The following is a 19,257-nucleotide window of genomic DNA, read 5'->3' as shown; positions in this document are numbered from 1 at the left end:
CGTACTACTAAACCCTGCGCTTGGCTCTTCGCCTCTTCGTGAAGTCGAACAATGATGGTACTCTGCATGTTCGGTACTACAGTGTATGCCTCTGGCGATCTGACACCAAATGAACTGATGCATGTCCACGGCCTGGGCGAGGGTACGTTGCATTAGTCAAAAGGCATAAGCGAGGTTCACCTTGTCCTGCAAGCTTCTCCTCGTTCTGCGAGTTGACGAGACACACCAACAAGTAGTGCTAGTCCATACTCCCTCCTTTCTGGTTAATATGGATTAATCTTTTTTGCGGGTAAATGAGAGAGATTTATTCATATATAAGCATTCTTAGGACGATCAACCAAGACAGTGGTCACTAGGAAGCGAGGTACCCCGCAAAAAAGAAGTAGGAAGTGAGGTATTTCAAGCCAGCTCTCGGCCACATTCAAAGTGCAGCAAGCACGGTTCGCACAAAGATGCGCTGCAAGGTTTGCTGACCTGTTTACATGCTGAATAACAAAAGAAGAGGAAATATTACCGAGCGCTCCTATTTGTAACAGGATATGAGCCAGAATTAAGCGAGAATTGTGGCGAGTGTTCCATGCAATCAACTTCCATTATCACATGCGAGAACCCTTGAAGAGAACCAAATGTGTTGAAGATTGCTTTATCACATTTTAAAAATATAATAAGAGTGCAGACGCTCCTCTATTCGGTTCCTAGTACTAGTATAGTACATACCTCTATAGACTATAGTAGAAGTACTAGTACTAGTAAACTTTGTGCTTGGCTGTTCGCCTCTTCGGGAAGTGCAACAATAATAGTACTAGTACAGTGTATGCTTCTGGCAATCTGACGCCGAATTAACTGTTGCACGTCCACCGCCTGAGCGAAGGAGAGCTTGAATTAGTCAAAAGTTTCTCCTTGTCCTGCGAGCCACCGCGCACAAGCTTCTCCCATCCTGCAAGCTTCTCCTTGTTCGGCAAGTTGACGGGACACAACAAAGTAATGCTAGTCCATACTGCCTCCTCTCCGGTTAATATGGCTTAATTTTAAACGAGATAAATACACTGTCTGTCACTGTATATTTGTAAAAATACGGTCAGTGGACTTCATAATACGCTCATTGCGCTCAATATATACATTTTCCGGTGTTTATACGGTCACTAGCTCACCCTGGCTGAGTATCTGTGTGCATGCACGTGTAGGTTGAGCACTTGAGCATGACCATGTGTGTTCCGTCGTGTTCTCGGACATGCATGCATTAGGGCGTCACACGCGTTTTTGTGTCCATGTGTACGTGTGACTGTTGCATACACGTAGGGGGAGTACATGTAGGGGCCACTAAAGGAGCAGTCAAATCACATAGTAAGTTAGTCAGAAGAAGCAACCATCATTTCACTCTTCAATGACACGTACACAATATAAAATGGTTGATATGGAGAGAAAAAGAAAACCACTATATATACACTAGCAGTAGGCTAAGCTACAAGCCTGCTTGTTTGGGTTGCTCTCTTCACAAGCATAGAACGACGGTGGCCACACCGCTGGTCACATATCTGACCTGATCCCGCAACTGGGGGAAGGGAACAATGTTCTGCATAGACACGGTCGACATCGGCGAGGGAGAAAATCCACAGTCGGTGTGTACCAATCGGGGGTCACCGCGGTATGGGCCGATGCCGCGTCCCAACCACCCTTCTAGCTACAGCCCGATGTCCGTTTCAAAAATATTAGTGCATGTCAACAAAAATTATTCTAGTATCGCTGTTCCATTTCGAAAAAAGCATATAAGCTATTACTTCTTACCCAAAGGATCTTTATATTCAACAAACACAAAATATCCATTCGACTGTTCAAAATTACTTTCACTTCTGATTTGATGTCGAGGTAATTGCTGCATTGCCACCAATACCCACCATCTCTTAAGCTAAAGTAGACCGAGCTAACCCCTACATTAGCATATTACTAAGATAAATAGAAGGCACTATAGAATCATTTTGGACGTGAGCTTGTCAATCTGAATGTGGAGGGACACCAACTTAGCCCTGGCCAGCAGCTTGGGTGGAACTGTGAAGAAGGTCAGCTCCTGCACGACGACGTCGCCGGGATCCCTGCTGCTTGTCACCTCCATTTCCACCTTGACGGCGTCAGTCCTGCCTTTGGGCTCCCCCGACGGGACGTTCGCCCATAGCTTGGCCACGTAGTGCGGCAGTGGGGACGCCCCCGCTTTGATGCAGACGACCGACACGGTGATAGGCGCGCCGATGTCGAGCACGCCACCGACCAAGAAAAATGCACGACCGTCCTCCTCCATGAACAGCAAGAGTCGTGGCTCTGACAGTGGCACTTGCAGCTGGAGCGCCTTGCCGTACTAGATCCTGTGTACGGGCATGGGATGCATGGTGCTGGTGTGGTGGGAGAGCACCGGCGGCGGGCCTTCGTAGCCATAGATGGGCACGGGGCATTTGCAAGGCGCGAGCGGACACACGCTCTGGTGACCGGCGAGCTTGTGGTAAGTGACGTAGAGCCCACAGCCTTCGTGCGGGCACTCCACCCTCACCAGGAGAGGACGGCGTCCACCGCCGTGTTCCGCACGTTGAAGCCACCGCCACGCTCGCACTTCTGGCACTACCGCTGGTTCCTGGGGCACTCTACCCGCCAGTCCGCGCAAGCCGGGTGCCCTCCCTTGCACTGCACAAATCAATCGAACAACACATCAACCAAGAAACCTGCACCTTGCTCGATCAGCCGAACGGACAAGGTGTATTCGAACCTCATACACTGGAGGCTTCAAGGGGCGGAGGCACAAGGGGCAGTGGAGCAAGGTGAGGTCCATCGAGACCATAGAGAGCTCCATCGTCGGGTCCTGTTCCGTCTGCATGATCTCGCCCTCCTCGTGCACAACCATCTCTCGCCTTATTAGGGCCGGGGCATTACAAAGCTTTACCGTCACATATTCATACTACTTCAATGTACATTAAATCAACACATGCAAGTATCGAAAGGAGAGTCACGGCATGCATGTGTTGTAATTAATGCATCGTAACGCAAATTATTGAAATATATCGAGTGCAGTGCTTTGATGTGTCGCGTCAACTCGTACAAGACCGAGAAGTTTGATTACTACAACGCCCTCTCGCCTTAACCACACCTGCCTTTGGCTGCATGATAGGTGGGCCACCAACCTGTTGGGCCCACCTATCATGGACGCAAAGGCATGGGCAGTAAGTCAATGAAGCTGCGTGCCTCCCTCGCCCATGAGCATGGTGGCTGGCAGGAATAGGAGAAGCTTTCGTTCGCTACACGCTCTCCCTCCCGTACGCGGTGGACATGCAATAGTTCAATCGGTGTCAGATGGCCAGAAGCATACTGTAGTACTCCTCCACTGCAGTAGTACTCCCGAAGAGGTGAAGAGCCAAGCGTAGCCCGGATGCTCGTGTGGCAGTTTCATGTGTAGAGTAGTCTAGGATAGCGTGTACCGTGCCTGTAAGCTAAAAATCGTTGGGGTCGGCTCCATCCTATATTTTTTGATTAAAATAATCTTCTGGCCCTACCTATCATCCTGGTGATTCTAGTTTGCAAGCTCATCTGGTAAAGACAGGAATATATATTTTAATTTGTGGTGGGGTAAATGTTAGAGGTTGCAGCAAATGGAGTATTGTACACTGCGGGTCCTTCAGCCAAGTTTAGAGGCAACCATGTGGGGCCAGTGCTATGATGTGTCGCATCAACTCGTACAACGAGGAGAAGCTTGATTTTACTACTAAACGCCTTCTCCCTCGCCCATGCACGTGGTGGCTCGCAGACGAGGACAGACTTTTGCTTATAGTACTACAACAAGCTATCCCTCCCGCTTGCAGTGGACGGACATGTAGCAGTTGATTCGATACTGTAGAAGCAGTAGTAGTAACATCATTGTTCTTATTCTCGAAGAGGAGAAGAGCCAAGTGCAACCCGAACATGGCAGTTGCCAACCTTGGAGCACGCATATAGCCAGGCTCTTGCATGAGACAAAATTGCTATGTGAGCCCACTATTGTAGTACTCCCTCCGTCCGGAAATTCTTGTTATCAAAATGAATAAAAGGGGATGTATCTAAATGTATATTAGTTCTAGATACATCTTTTTTATCCATTTTGATGACAAGTATTTTCGGACGGAGGGAGTACTTGCTATTATAGCCCTGTAAACCAGAAAGGAGAATTTGCCTTTCTAGAGATTTCAACAAGTGACTAGACTACACCGAGATGGAGTACATATGGAGCAAAATGAGTGAATCTACATTGTAAATAAATACGTAGTTCTATCATTTTCCTCTCGTCCTTGGTCGCGGTGCACAATATTGAGTATACAAGTACTATCATCTTGAAATTTATGAAGTCACCATAGGCACCTCGTCGTCAATGGGAACGTCTCCTAACACGCGATAGACGCGAGCGGCAGTCACCTCCATAGGTGCTTGAATGCCAAGGAGGGAGAGGGTAGCGGTTCTCGAGACGTTGAACGGTCAATGATGCATCCTCAAATTACTCTACATGCAGAGGGAATTAATTGGAGAAGCAGAATAGAGCCAGCATGATGTGAATGCAACAGAGTTTGGATTCTCATATAAAGGCGCTCCACCACTCCAATCCATCTACTCCTTAGTCTCTGCGCAACACTGCTCAGTCCAATCCAAGACCGACTGATCAGAAGCCAGAAGCACCTATGGAGGCGATGGTCGCGAGCGGCAGTCGGTTGTGCCAAATCATCCATGGCGCTGGCTTGCGGCCCCGCACCGCGCAGTGTTTCCAGATGGTGCCGGCGACCGCCGGCGTCGTAGCCCTCACCGACGCCGGCTTCTCCTCTCGCATGGACGACATGATGGCCAACTCCATCCGCAAGTTCACCACCGTCAAGAAGCGTGTAGCGAAAGCTCCTCCTAGTCCTGCCAGCTACCACGCTCATGCGCGAGGGAGGGATGCAGCTTCATTGACTTACTGCTCCTGCCTTTGCGTCTATGATATGTGGGCCCAACAGGTGGTTGGCCCACCTGTCATGCAGCCAAAGGCAGGTGCAGTTAATGCACCGGAGCTTAGTCCGCGAGGGAGATGGCGTTTTAGTAATCAAACTTCTCGGTCTTGTACGAGTTGACGCGACACATCAAAGCACTACACTCGATATAAGTCTTTTTACACATTTCAAATGGACTACTACACACGGATGTATGTAGACATATTTTGCTTCGTATGTAGTCACTTGTTGCAATCTCTAAAAATACTTATATTTGGAAATGGAGGGAGTACAACGCATGCATGCATGCCGTGACTTCCCTTTTGATACTTGCATGTGTTGATTTGACGCACCTTGCCAAATTTTGACTATGAATTTAACTAACCAAATTTTCATGCATGTCACAAAAAATTACGGGGCTGTTTGGATTGTGACTATGTTTGTCTTATGTTGCCACATTATTTTTCCCACACCTGCCACACTTGCCTAACTTGAGTTTCTCAAATTGTTAGACACACTTTGGCTTGCCTAAGGGAATCTTGCCACACTTTTTGTGTCTATGACATGTGGGGTTCACTGCTAATAAAAACAATTCTTGTCTTAGGTGTGGCTAATAAAAAATACTTATATTTTGGAATGGAGGGAGTAGAAAATATAAACGATAATGCATGTTGGGGCAACCCACGTTTCCAATAATTTTAGCCGTTGGCTTGTTCACAATTTTTACGAGGAGGTGGGTGTTCATTTAATGGAGGGACTTGTACCAAACTTGAACGATACAAAGTGCGACCTGGCACACCGTAACACCACTTGGAACAAGCAGGTAGCTATCTCAAAAAACAATCAACAACTAAAAAACGGTGGCCTGGCACGTAGTACACAATTTTAAACGATTGTTTTGATGGAGTGAAAAAGTAAAACTACCCCACTACGTATATATAGGCGGAGCCTCCACGCTTGGTTGCTAGGGTTGCTCTATTCACACACTCTCATCCTCTCCATATCTAGACAAGATAGGGGTGGTAACACTGTCTTTCTCCCTTCAAAAAACACTGTCTTTCTGTCCTCACCACTGGTTACAGATCCGGACATATTCCCCTCCGTCGGTGAAGGGGAGGAGGGGCAGCGTTTAGGCCGTTGTCGACAGTGAGGGAGGAGACCCACTGCCGGCCGCATCATTATCTCTGGCCGAGCACCGGTGCGGGAGGTCCTCCGATCCCTTCGCCGTTGCCCTAGTGTGGGCGGATCCGTCCTCCCGCCGCCCACCTATCCACATCCCGACGACATTCAGGTATATCTTCCTTCGAAACCGCCTTAGATCTACTTCCCTAGCTCACTCCGTCGCTGCATGTGCATCATTTTCTACCTCTCAGCCCCTCTCAATCGGATGGTCCAACGTCACCTATTTTTTTCTTCTATTGTTAGAGGTAAAGCTACTTCATGGAGTCGAATCTTGTACTTGGTTCAAGCCACACCTTAGGCAAGCCACACTTGAACCCCACATGGCATACACACAAAAAGTGTGGCAAGATTCCCTTAGGCTTGCCAACTTGTGGCTTTCATTTTGATGAACTAAACTTAGGCAAGGTTGGCAAAAATGTGTGGCGCAATATGGCAATACTAGGCCTAGAACCAAATAGCCCCTAAACTTAGGCAAGGTTGGCAAAAATGTGTGGCAAAATATGGAAATACTAGGCCTAGAACCAAACATAGTACATCAGACTTGGTACAAATAGGAAGGAAAGGGGGTGAAAGTAGTACAGAGTGGTCATCCAACCGGTCTCTTGGTCGAAAAGGGAAATATAGGGGTAACGCTGAACACAGTGGTATGACCAGGACTAGATTTGCTATCCACACATAGGAGTAGGTGGCTAGAGTGGAAAAAATGGGACCAACCCAGATATGTTTCTTGGATGTTTGTTTCTCGGGGCAACAAACTATGAATCACCACTTCATGCCCCTATTTAGGTACATGGTGCTGGACTGCTGGTGCACCCACTGTCCCATGCCCTTATACCAAATATTTAGCTATTCATAATCTAATGCTGTCGATGTAGTGAAAACCAGGGCTACACTAACCACCGGGCATGGACCACGACTGTATGCAACTACACTAAAGAGGATCCATCTTCGCCGACAAGCGCTACATCAACAAGCAAGACTCAAGCTACCTTCCCGGAAAGGAGCATCCTGCCCTGCTAGGGAGGACAGATACAAGGCCCCGGCAAGAGGATCTTGCCGGGAAGAGATAAGGCCCCGGCAAGAGGAGCTTGCCGGGAAGGCCAACCACGGCACTTCAAGAAACTCGCCGCGACGCGCCGCACGTCCCGGCAAGGTCCGATGAACGACAAGCTTCTGGACTCGACAAGACGACGACCCCGACAAGGTACTCGCCGGGGGTCCGCTGCCACTCTGTACCCACGCTCCAGCGCACCCACCCGCGTGTCGCCATGAGGCTTCCTCAGGGGCGCGTGGCGGGAGCCTGTGCAGCCAGGGGTACGCGGTGGCAAGCGGAGATGAAGAGAAGGCCATCGTGGCAAACGATGGCGCTCCTAACGGTCACTTTTTACACTGTTTAGGCAACTCAGACGGGCATTCAATGCCCCTGTCCCCTGCCGTCAGAGTTAGGTAGGATACACTGTGTCTACAGTAGCGGTAGGTGCAGCTACCGCATTCTTTTTCCATTTCTACCCCTCTCGTCTATGTTGCCACCTGTCGGTGACCCCTTGAGAGTATAAAAGGAGGCCCAAGCGCAACGTAGAAGGGGGTTGAGGTTCGGCTCCTTCGAAACACCAGGAACACTCCCACGCTTAGTCTGATAGCGTCCATCGCTCCTGATCAAGAATTCAATACACACAAACAAGCAGCAGTAGGGTTTTACGCATCCGTGCGGCCCAAAGCTGGGTAAAAACTGCTTGCGTGTGCCGCCTCGATCCGCTCTTTGCTCGACCTCCGCCCTCACCGAACCGAAAGGGGCCCTGTCCCCATAGGTGTTGGTGGATCAGCTTCCCCGACATCTCTGGCGCGCCAGGTAGGGGGCGTCGAGATTGTGTGAACCTGATCCGGCATCCACACGAGCTAGATCTTCATCTTCTTCATCGACATGCCACCGAAGAAGAAGACTTCGGCGGCAGCCGTTCCGTCCTCTTCAAGGCTCAGCTGTTCTTCATCGTCATGGCTCCTAAGAAGCAGGCGACCAAAAGAACGACGCCAGTGCGGCAACAGAAAAGCTAAGTCATGCGAAATTTTAGATATTTTCCTTTCTATATAAGGTTATCCGCCTCGGAGATCTTGTTCTTTGTATGGAAAACCTGTGCGCGGAGGAACCAACTCGTAGCTAGTTGCGCCCTTACTTTTCTTCGAGTCCGCTCAACAACTTAAGTGAGCTGCTAGCGCCCTTACTTTGCTTCGAGTCCGCTCAGCAACTTAAGTGAGCCGCTAGCGCCCTTACTTTGTTTCGAGTCCGCTCAACAACTTAAGTGAGCTGTGACTAGCTGCGACAAGGTTTCTTGTCGGTAGCGGCACCGCCAGCAGGCTGCTGACGTCCCGCACTCAGCGCTCGCGGCTAAGGTGCCTGCGCCGACAAGTTCCCTAAAAGCGTAGGGTGAACGTACAAAGAGAGGTTGAACAGGAAGATACCATGCACTATTTATTTGAGATTTCTGCATAGACCTGTATGCCAAGGAGCCTTCTCGGGGCTAGTTGCGCTCCATGTTGCCTCGAGTCCGCTCGGCAACTTGTGCGGTTGCGCTAGAACCAAGAAGGTAAACCTTTCCGGGAGGCGACGTTCCCAAATAGCCGCTAAGGGCCCGTTCCCTCAAGCGCTGCTGGCTGGATCGTACGCACCGGAAAGCATTCCAGCAGGCATAGGGAATATGTTGCAGAAGTCAAAATTTGCAAGTGAGTTAAGTGCACTTCAGATGCTAATCACCTTTCATGTTTAAACGCAGTTATGGCCCGGGGGCTGGCAACGCCCTTAAGACCAATCTTCTTGGTGTCAAGAACGACGAAGTTCTTCGCCATAAGCCTTTCCGGCAACGATCTTGCCGGGAGCCGGTGTCAAGAATAACAAAGTTCTTCGCCATAAGCCTTCCCGATGACGATCTTGCCGGGGGCTGGTTTCAAGGACGACGAAGTTCTTCGCCATAAGCCTTCTCGGCAACAAGCTTGCCGGAAGCCGGCATCGAGAACGTCAAAGTTCTCTGCTGAAGATAAAAGCCTTCTCGGCAACAAGCTTGCCGGAAGCCGGCATCGAGAACGTCAAAGTTCTCTGCTGAAGATAAAAGCCTTCTCGGCAACAAGCTTGCCGAAAGCTGGCATCGAGAACGTCAAAGTTCTCTGCTGAAGATAAAAGCCTTCTCGGCAACAAGCTTGCCGGAAGCCGGCATCGAGAACGTCAAAGTTCTCTGTGAAGATAAAAGCCTTCTCGGCAACAAGCTTGCCGGAAGCCGGCATCGAGAACGTCAAAGTTCTCTGCTGAAGATAAAAGCCTTCTCGGCAACAAGCTTGCCGGAAGCCGACATCGAGAACGTCAAAGTTCTCTGCTGGAGATAAAAAGCCTTCCTGGTGACGAGCTTGCCGGAAGCCGGCATCGAGAAGGTCAAAAGTCTCCACGAGAAACATAAGACCTCCCGGCAACAGCCTTGCCGGGAGCAAGAAAGGAAACAAAGCAACACTCTGGCATCGAGATCTATAGAGTTCTCTGCCAGAAAATTTCCATGGAAGTAGGCTCGGGGGTTTATAGCTCCTTTGAGTGCAACAACAACCATGGCCCATGCCAAGTTTGGTCCCGTCTCCAGCGCCGAATTCATGAAGTTCTCCGCTGCAGCCGGGCCCGGGGGCTACTGTCGGTGTAGTGAAAACCAGGGCTACACTAACCGCCGGGCATGGACCACGACTGTATGCAACTACACTAAAGAGGATCCATCTTCGCCGACAAGCGCTACATCGACAAGCAAGACTCAAGCTACCTTCCCGGCAAGGAGCATCCTGCCCTGCTAGGGAGGACAGATACAAGGCCCCGGCAAGAGGATCTTGCCGGGAAGAGATAAGGCCCCGGCAAGAGGAGCTTGCTGGGAAGGCCAACCACGGCACTTCAAGAAACTCGCCGCGACGCGCCGCACGTCCCGGCAAGGTCCGATGAACAACAAGCTTCTAGACTCGACAAGACGACGACCCCGACAAGGTACTCACCGGGGGTCCGCTGCCACTCTGTACCCACGCTCCAGCGCACCCACCCGCGTGTCGCCATGAGGCTTCCTCAGGGGCGCGTGGCGGGAGCCTGTGCAGCCAGGGGTACGCGGTGGCAAGCGGAGATGAAGAGAAGGCCATCGTGGCAAACGACGGCGCTCCTAACGGTCACTTTTTACACTGTTTAGGCAACTCAGACGGGCATTCAATGCCCCTGTCCCCTGCCGTCAGAGTTAGGTAGGATACACTGTGTCTACAGTAGCGGTAGGTGCAGCTACCGCATTCTTTTTCCATTTCTACCCCTCTCGTCTACGTTGCCACCTTTCGGTGACCCCTTGAGAGTATAAAAGGAGGCCCAAGCGCAACGTAGAAGGGGGTTGGGGTTCGGCTCATTCGAAACACCAGGAACACTCCCACGCTCAGTCTGATAGTGTCCATCGCTCCTGAGCAAGAATTCAATACACACAAACAAGCAGCAGTAGGGTTTTACGCATCCGTGCGGCCCGAAGCTGGGTAAAAACTGCTCGCGTGTGCCGCCTCGATCCGCTCTTTGCTCGACCTCCGCCCTCACCGAACCGAAAGGGGCCCTGTCCCCATAGGTGTTGGTGGATCAGCTTCCCCGACAAATGCCCCTGGTAAAAATGAAGCCATGCCATTGTTATAAGCCATGACAAGTTTAGCCAAATGTTTTTTCCTGTAATTTTTTGAGACTCTGACTGTTTCCTCTGTAGCTTTTTGTGTAAACAGGGATATCCATTTCACCTGGTTGCTGTTGTGACCTTTTGGTGCACTACACAAAACTCTTTTTAAAAGGTCCTCTTAAAAGTAGTGACTTTTGTGTTGTTTAACTAGAATATCAGAATGGAACAGTTGGTTCATTTCGGTGGAACTGCACAAAGGGAGATCTGTGTTCCAATCCTCATCATCCATATTGGCACCATAACCTTCCTTTAGGTAAGAATGATATTTAATGCTTGTGTTCATCTCTATTTTCGACTGCCATGAGAAAATAATGCTATTTTTTACTAGTACACTTGTACTCCCTCACTAACAAAACCAATTCTGAAATAGAAGGCCAATCATGTACTTGGTTTCACCAACTGGTGAGGTGAATGAGAAACAGAGCATGAAGAGGAAGAATAAGAAGAATAAACAGTCCCAAGGCAATCTTGCTGAAGCCAGAGGCCTCCGTCGAGGCGATTCAAGGGCTCCGGCAACAACCACTTTACATGTGAGACGATCCTCCAGGGAGCCCTTCCACTTCTGGTCTCACTTAATTAATTAGGAGTACTTAAGTACCACTAATTATTGCTGCCTAATTTTCCTATCAGAGTTAAACAAATCTTTAGTAGCACCCTATGCTGAATCATGTACATGTGTATGTTTGTCTATGGAGGTGAATCATGTGGTGGAGCAGGGAGGGAATATTATTAGTGTCATGACATAATAGTGCTATTGTTTTGCATGTCAATTTATTGCCATTGGTTCAATGAGGCAATGTTTTGCATATTGTCCATCATGAATTTGATGCTACTATTAGAGTAATATGCTAATGTCTTTCTATCCTTTCTCACTAAGCTAATGAAGGTTTCACCTTGTTCCTACTTGTGCAAATAGGGATCATGTTGTGCCAATCATACATTTTAGTGGAACTACACAAGGGCATACAATGAACTGTATCCCAGCCTGTGCTTTAATTCTGCTGGAAGTTCTTGATAATCTTCGATATAATCTCAGCACTAGTAAACAAGAGTGATTTCAACCATACATTTGAAGTGCACAAAAATATATACTATTGAGTGATTCCAGTGAGTGCTTTATCATCTCTTATGGGACTACATGAATAAGGTTTTTTCCTCAGGTTGGTATGGGCCTAAGGCCTTCATCCATATTAGTTTGCTGTCATCTCTATTTGTATCATGCTACTGTCATGAGAAACTCCTTTATCTTTGCACATTAAAGTTTTGCAACCTATGATACATGGCAATGCTTTGAGTGTTGAGCTAATTGGCACTGATTAAATAAACTAATACCTCTCTTTAAGCAAGACTACTATGTTGCTAACTTTACCCATTAAGATAATGAGAGTGCTTCTATTTGTTAGTGTATGTTTCATCAACTAGTCCCACTATTACAGTAATCTCACTCTCTCAATATATGTGCCAACAGGGATGCTCGATTTTGGTGGAACTGCACAAAAACTTTGGGTGCTTCATTGCCTCGACAGCTTCCATCCTTTCCTGTCAGTCACTAATCTGGGCCTGCTTTCTTCCTTTGGTGTCAGTCTCTTCGCTTATCTCGGTTTCCAGTCAAAGGAAAAATTAATTGATATGCTACCTCACACAGGTTGGTACTGGTCTTTATCCTGATTATTGTGCTTGTCATGTATTGATAATTTGGTATTGTGCTACTGTTTGCCAATTTTATAAAGGAGTAACTTGGAGCCTGAACTCGCAGGCTAATCATTGCATTGGGTGATTTCAGTAGAACTGCACAAAAATATCAGATGGACAGATACTTATGCTGCTGCTATGTACTCCAAAATTCACTCAGACAAGCATCGATGTTGACAAGAAGTGCCTATATTCATTCGAGTATCAACCGGCGTCAACCAGTTGTCAAACTCCAAGTATTAAGAGAGTGAAAACTAAAAATATTGATTGGCGCATAGCCCAGAAAAACACAGTCCAGTCTTTGGTCCCAACTTGTGCCTTTTGGTTATTGGCAGATATGGTAGCGAACTGTATGGCATGGAGTCTAAAGATTCAAGACAAGTTGGTTGACGCGTATATTCATCTGGCACCTAATCAGTCTGCACGCCAGGGATGCTCCATTTTAGTTGAACTGCAGAAAAAATTTGGGTGTTCATTTTCTCAACCGCCTCCTTTCTCGTCTGCAATGTAGAATTTTGGCGAGCTACATGACCAAGATGAGCCAGTAAACTAGTTGGATGAAATTAGTGGCCAAGTTTCCCAAACCTCCCTCGGCATGAGGCCACTATTTGAGGCTAAACCTACAAGCAAAGTTCAGATTGTCTGTGCTGCCTCTTATGTACTCGAAAGTTTACACATGCAAGCATTAATTTTAGCAAGAAGTACCTTTGACTGAACACCATTTACCAGTCTGCAATATAGAATTTTGGCAAGCTACATGACCAAGATGAGCCAGTAAACTAGTTGGATGAAAGTATTGGCCAAGTTGCTCAAACCTCCCTCGGCACGAGGCCACTATTTGAGGATAAACCTACAAGCAAAGTCCAGATTGTCCGTGCTGCCTCTTATGTACTCGAAAGTTTACTCATACAAGCATTAGTTTTAGCAAGATGTACCTCCGACCGAACACCATTTACCAGTCTGTACCCTAGGTAATTAAAGTTCATCCATGGATCATATTGGCTGTGATCTCAATCATTTGGATGCATAAACATACTGAACATGTGTATATCTAAATCTTTTTGTGAATTATCTATGAATATTGTTGTGTGATCTATCAATCATTTGGATCCATAGACATGCTGAACTTGTGTATATATGAATCTTTTGAGTTGTTGATAGTGAATGTTGGCTATGAATATGAACGTGTCCTGTGAACCTGAGTTTGATATGAATGTTTACCTTTTCTGTTGTGCTTGGGTGTGAACTTGTTAGTATGCCTACTGTGGGGTATGTGACATGTGGGTGTCAACGGCACACCTTCTCCCCGAGAAGAATTGCACCTGCTTTGTTAGGGTAGCAACGAGGCATCAGCTCTTTGTAATCTTTTTGCTCTGTCTTGCCCCCTCCCCCGCTCAACCCCTGCCGTAATGTTTTCGGCCAAAAAACAAACATAGTACTGTGTTGTTTTGGGGGCTTGATGAAAAATCGAGTGCTGGTTTCTGTAGGTTGGTCCGCCCAGCAAATGGGCTGCTGGTCCACCACGGACTGCGAGGCTAAAAATACAAATTGTATGATGTAGAGGCAAGTAAAAAACGACATCGAGAGCCACCCACTAAAGAAAAAAAATCGCTCCTGATGTGCTTCTTCAGTCGTGCCGCCGGCCCCCTCTATAATCCAGTTCGCTCGGGGATCTGGTATCATTTTTTTCCAGAGGGCGAACAAGTATCAGCTAGGCCTAGGTTTTGTATTTTAACATGCGTAGCCCACGACATACGGCGACAGTGGTTTCAACTTATTTTTTGAGGTCCATACCGGCCTATGGGCTTTTTCTTAAAGATCGACAGCTCAGTGTATTTTTTTAACCACATTATATATATTTATATTATTACTATTATCGTATATTTTATAGACTTATATATACATTATAAAAATATCCCACATGTTATTAACTTATAAAAGTAAATGTTTAACAGAAGTTGGCAAGGAAAATCCTGGTTGTTTTTTACTCACACGCAAGGAAAATCCTGGTGATTGCGTACAAAAGCTTGCGAAGATTTTAAGGACCAATGTAATAATAACACGCTCATTTTTATTTTGAGAAATAACTCGCTAATTTGTTAATTATGTATATAAAAAATGTGCCTCTCCGGTTTATTTGTGATATTAATTGCTCCTTCTAACATAACATTACATATATAACGAGCCCAACTAATTTGTGTATTTGAAGGAAGTGCAAATGGGCTGGGATTTCTTAGACAATATAAATGGGCCGCATTGACGCGAAATTATTTGTTCACCCAGCCCAGCAAATGGCTGTACATTCTAGAAAACATAGTTTAAATATAGGCCACATTTTTGCAGGCTTACATGTGGGCCAATAGGTCAAAGCCTACGCAGGGCATTGTCAACTTGGTCGGCATGCACCTTCAATCTCTCGTCTTCTTCCTCCAGCGTCGTCGGGACCGCCTGGTCCGGCCTCTGGCAGCTAGCGGCTCTGCTTAGCACGCATCGCTGCGGAGCGCTACCCCATCGCCGACTAGGCTATCCCTCCACCCTCCACACCTCCTGTTATTCTCCACCGACTGCAACCCCGCGCCGCACCAGAACCAGTTATAACCCTTCTCCTCCACTCAATCTACGACTCCACTGCCGCGTCTTCCCATCTCTGAGTCGTTCCCGTCCGGGGCCTCGCCATCGTCCACCGCCTCGCTGTGCTCGGTGCGGCGTGGTCAACAAACGAGAGTCATCGGAAGAGGACTGTACGTGGAGAGCCTGACCGCTGGGACCCACGAGGTCCATGGTCGCACGCAAGGAAAGTTCCTCCTTATTAAGCTCAAAAAATGTTTCCTCCACCTGACAGCTGAGACCCACCGGCTGTATCTTCGCACGGAAGGAAGTGCCTCTTTGTTATGCGAAAAAAATATTCCTCCCGTTGACAGTTGGGACCCGTCAGATTTGGTGGCTGACTTGTGGGCCTACTAAGCGGACGTGTACGCAGGGCTTTGTCAACTTAATCAACAAATGATTCTAGCATCTTGACCGTTGGATGTTAATCCAACAGCCGTGCTCCTTCTTCAACCTTTGTTCTTGCTCCTGTCTCCCATGGGCGGCACCGCGGCTGTGCTGCCGCGCACCCGAACCAGTCAAGTTTCCCACTCCTCTCCATCTGCGACTCCACTGCCCCGTCTTCCCCATCTCCGGGTCGTTCCAGTTTGGGGCCTCGCCGTCGTCCACCGGCCTTTGGTGCGCTCGGCACGGTGTGGTCAACATGGTCAACAACCGAGAGTCATCGGAAGATGACTATACGTGAGAGGCTGACAGTGGGGGCGCACCACGCCCATGGACGCATGCATGCAACGGAATGCGGCGTGGTCAACGTGGTCAAGGAACAACTTCCATCGGAAGTGTACTGTATGTGGAGGGGCTGACAGCTGGTCCACAGCCGCAGCAAGGAAGTGCCTCCTTATTACGCGGAAAATAATGATTCCTCCACCTAACAGCAGGGACCCACCGGACGGGCCACCATATTTTGCGAAAAAGCGTTTCCCCCCTGACTGCTGGGAACCACCAGACATGTCACCGTATTTCGCGAAAAAATGTCCCCCCACTAACAGCTCGGACCCATCGGAAGTGCCTCCTTATTACGCAGGAAAAATTGAATACTCCCCCTGCTAGCTGAGATCCACCTTGGTGGAGGCTGACTAGTGGGCCTACTAAGTTGACGGGGATGGAGGGCTTTGTAAACTTAGTCAATATGAATGATTTTAGCTCCAGTAACTGTACGATGTCCATCCAACGGCCATAGTGCTTCTTCAACCTCTGGTCTTCTTGCTCCAGCCGCCCAAACCAGCGCCGGTCGTGCCGCATTCTCCTGCCTCCCATGGCCGGCTGTGATTCCACGGAGGCCTCACCGCCCCTACTACTCCCACCGCTGGGCAGGCCATCCCTGTACTCACCCACACCCCCTGTTAATCTGCGGCGACGACAGCCTCACACCACAGCCGAACCAGTGAACCCTCGTACTCCTCTCCGCGCGGGCTTCCACTGCCGCGTCTTCCCCGGCTCCGTGTCGTCCCCTTCCTAGGCCGTCGTCCACCGCCGTGGTGCTCTCGGCTCGGCGTGGTCAACATGGTCAAGGAACGACTTCCATCAGACGTGGACTGTACATGGAGAGGGTGACAGCTGGGTCCATAGCCGCAGCAAGGAAGTGCCTCCTTATTACGTGCAAAATAATTAGTCCTCCACCTGACAGCGGGGACACACCGGACGGGCCACCGTATTTCGTGAAAAAACGTTTCACCCTGACTGCTGGGACCCACCGGCTACATCTTCGCACGCAAGGAAGTGCGTCCGGGCAAAAAAAAGATTCCCCCTGACTGCTAGGACCCACCAGCTACATCTTCGCACGCAAGGAAGTGCCTAACAGTTGGGACCCACCTGGTCGAAGCGTACGTAGCATTGTCATTCTAGTCGTGAACGTGTACGTACATACTGGTTGATGTAGAGGCGCGTACGTGTCGTAGTAGATGCACGCATGTAGCATGTACACGTACATACAACGGCCAGTGAAAATACGGCCACGTACACACATATGGGCAGCGTCTCGAACGCCTACTCGTGCATACGTGCGGCCAGAGCTCGTGTACATGGCTGGGTCGGAATGGAGAAACTGTGTCGTCATCGTGTTCATGGGGAGCCAACCGGCTGGGTCGGAACGGAATGCGTCGTCGTGTTCATCGGGAGGGCTTGGACGGAACAGTCGATGGAAATGAGGCCTTACGTACCGCAGAATGGAGGAAATGGCCTTGTGTTCGACCGGCCAAGTTCGAAACCGGATCCTGTTCATCGGGAGGTGTCTGGCGTACCGCAAAATGGAGGAAACGGGCCTCCTACGGTCGAAACTGGGGTCCTGGTGATTGGGAGGGGTGTGGTGTACCGCAAAACGGAGGAAATGGACTTGTGTTGGAGCGGTACGGTCAAAACGGGGGTCCTGTTCATCGGGAGGGGTGTGGCATACCGCAAAACTGGACTCCACGGGATACTGTTCATCTCCACCGCCGACCCCCTCCAGCCTCCACGGGCTACTGTTCATCCACCGTCGACCTCCTCCAGCCTCCACCTGCGACTGTTCGTCCACGGGCTCCTGTTCATCCAGCCTCCACTGCTCGCTACTCCATCGGCTACTGTTCAACCAACCCTCTCCATGGGATCATGTTCAACCACCCCTCCACGGGCTACTGTTCATCTAGCTCTCCACCGTCTACTGTTCATCCAGCCCTCCACGGGGTGGTCCTGTTCATCCAGCCCTCCATGAGGTCCTGTTCATCTAGCCCCAACCAGCTCGATCGATAGGGGTCCTGTTCATCCAGAGGCAACACCACAGGGTCCTATTCATCCACCCCCACCGGGAACTGTTCATCCAACCCCCTAGCAATGCTCACTGTTCATCCAGACGCAGCATCGATCGGCTTCAGTTAGCAGCAGTAGCGAAGGAATCGCTCGATCGAGTTCAGTTAACAGCCATCGATCGATCGCTCGGGTTCAGTAACGCGTAGCCTGCAGTGGAATCGCTCGGGTTCAGTTAGAGCCCAACGCCTCGCACCCACGCACGTGCGTGTACGAGAGAAATGCGCATCGCTCGGCCCCGACCACCCACCGTAACCGGGAACACCCTGATATTTTCCTCGCCCTCGCTTCTACCATGGTTTTTTCTGTCATGGACGGCCCAAAGAATGTCATGCAGCTGCGTCTCCGGCCCGCCCAGGACGAAAAGCCCATTTTCTGTCATGATTTTTTGTCATAGAAGTAATACCCCACCACATCTATGATGATACCGTGTTTTGTCACAATTATTGTCATAGAAGTGTCATAAGTATGACATAATTTTTTTTTGTTCGGCCCAAAATGTCACGGATGTTTCTTTTTTTGCAGTGACCACCCCGATAGGGCAAGTTCGTCTCCCTGTCACCTTCGGTCAGTGTGACAACTACCACACCGAGCTCATCGACTTCGACATCGCCCACATCCTCCTGCCGTACAATGCCATCCTCGGGTACCCAGCGCTAGCCAAATTCATGGCAGTCACCCACCATGACTACAACGTCCTCAAGATGCCGGGAAGCTGCGGAATCATCGCAGTGTGCTTCCTCGTGCGTGCCTTCCAAGCCGTAGCAGTCGAAGACCGTGACAACGCGTGTGTGCAGTACCCTCCTGAGGCCAACCCCAAGAAGAAGAAGCACCTACTCCACACTGGGCCTTAGGGGAGCGGTGCCTCTGGCGGTGCCACCTTAGGATCGGCGCCCGTGCCTGGGGCACCTCCCTCCCTCACATAGGAAAGTGTGCCCAGCGCCCTCCCCGGGCAGGGCTCGAGGGCTCTCTTCTGGAGGGCCTCCGACCTGGCTAAGATCACGAGGGAGGCGCTCAGGCACCACGTGGAGGCGTGCTTCACGACACGTTTCCCTCAGGATGGCACCGGGTGAGGAGCGCCTGGCGCTCAGGAGTTCATCGTCAAGACCACTCAGGAGCTTCAGGAAGCAAGGGCAATGCGCGGCGACTACCGCCCACATGGTGTAGCCCCACACCCGGGCAAGGGTGGTGAGCTGCGTGTCTGCATTGACATCCCAGGGCTCAACAGGGCCGTGTCTTAGGAGCACTTCTGGCCTTCGCGTGCTGGTTAGTGTGAGGGTCCTCCTCACAGCTATGTGCGCATGCCGTTCGGCCTG

The sequence above is a fragment of the Triticum dicoccoides genome, chromosome 4A (assembly GCF_002162155.2).
Source record: "Triticum dicoccoides isolate Atlit2015 ecotype Zavitan chromosome 4A, WEW_v2.0, whole genome shotgun sequence".
Classification (NCBI taxonomy): Eukaryota; Viridiplantae; Streptophyta; class Magnoliopsida; order Poales; family Poaceae; genus Triticum; species Triticum dicoccoides.
This window is presented reverse-complemented; position numbering follows the sequence as displayed.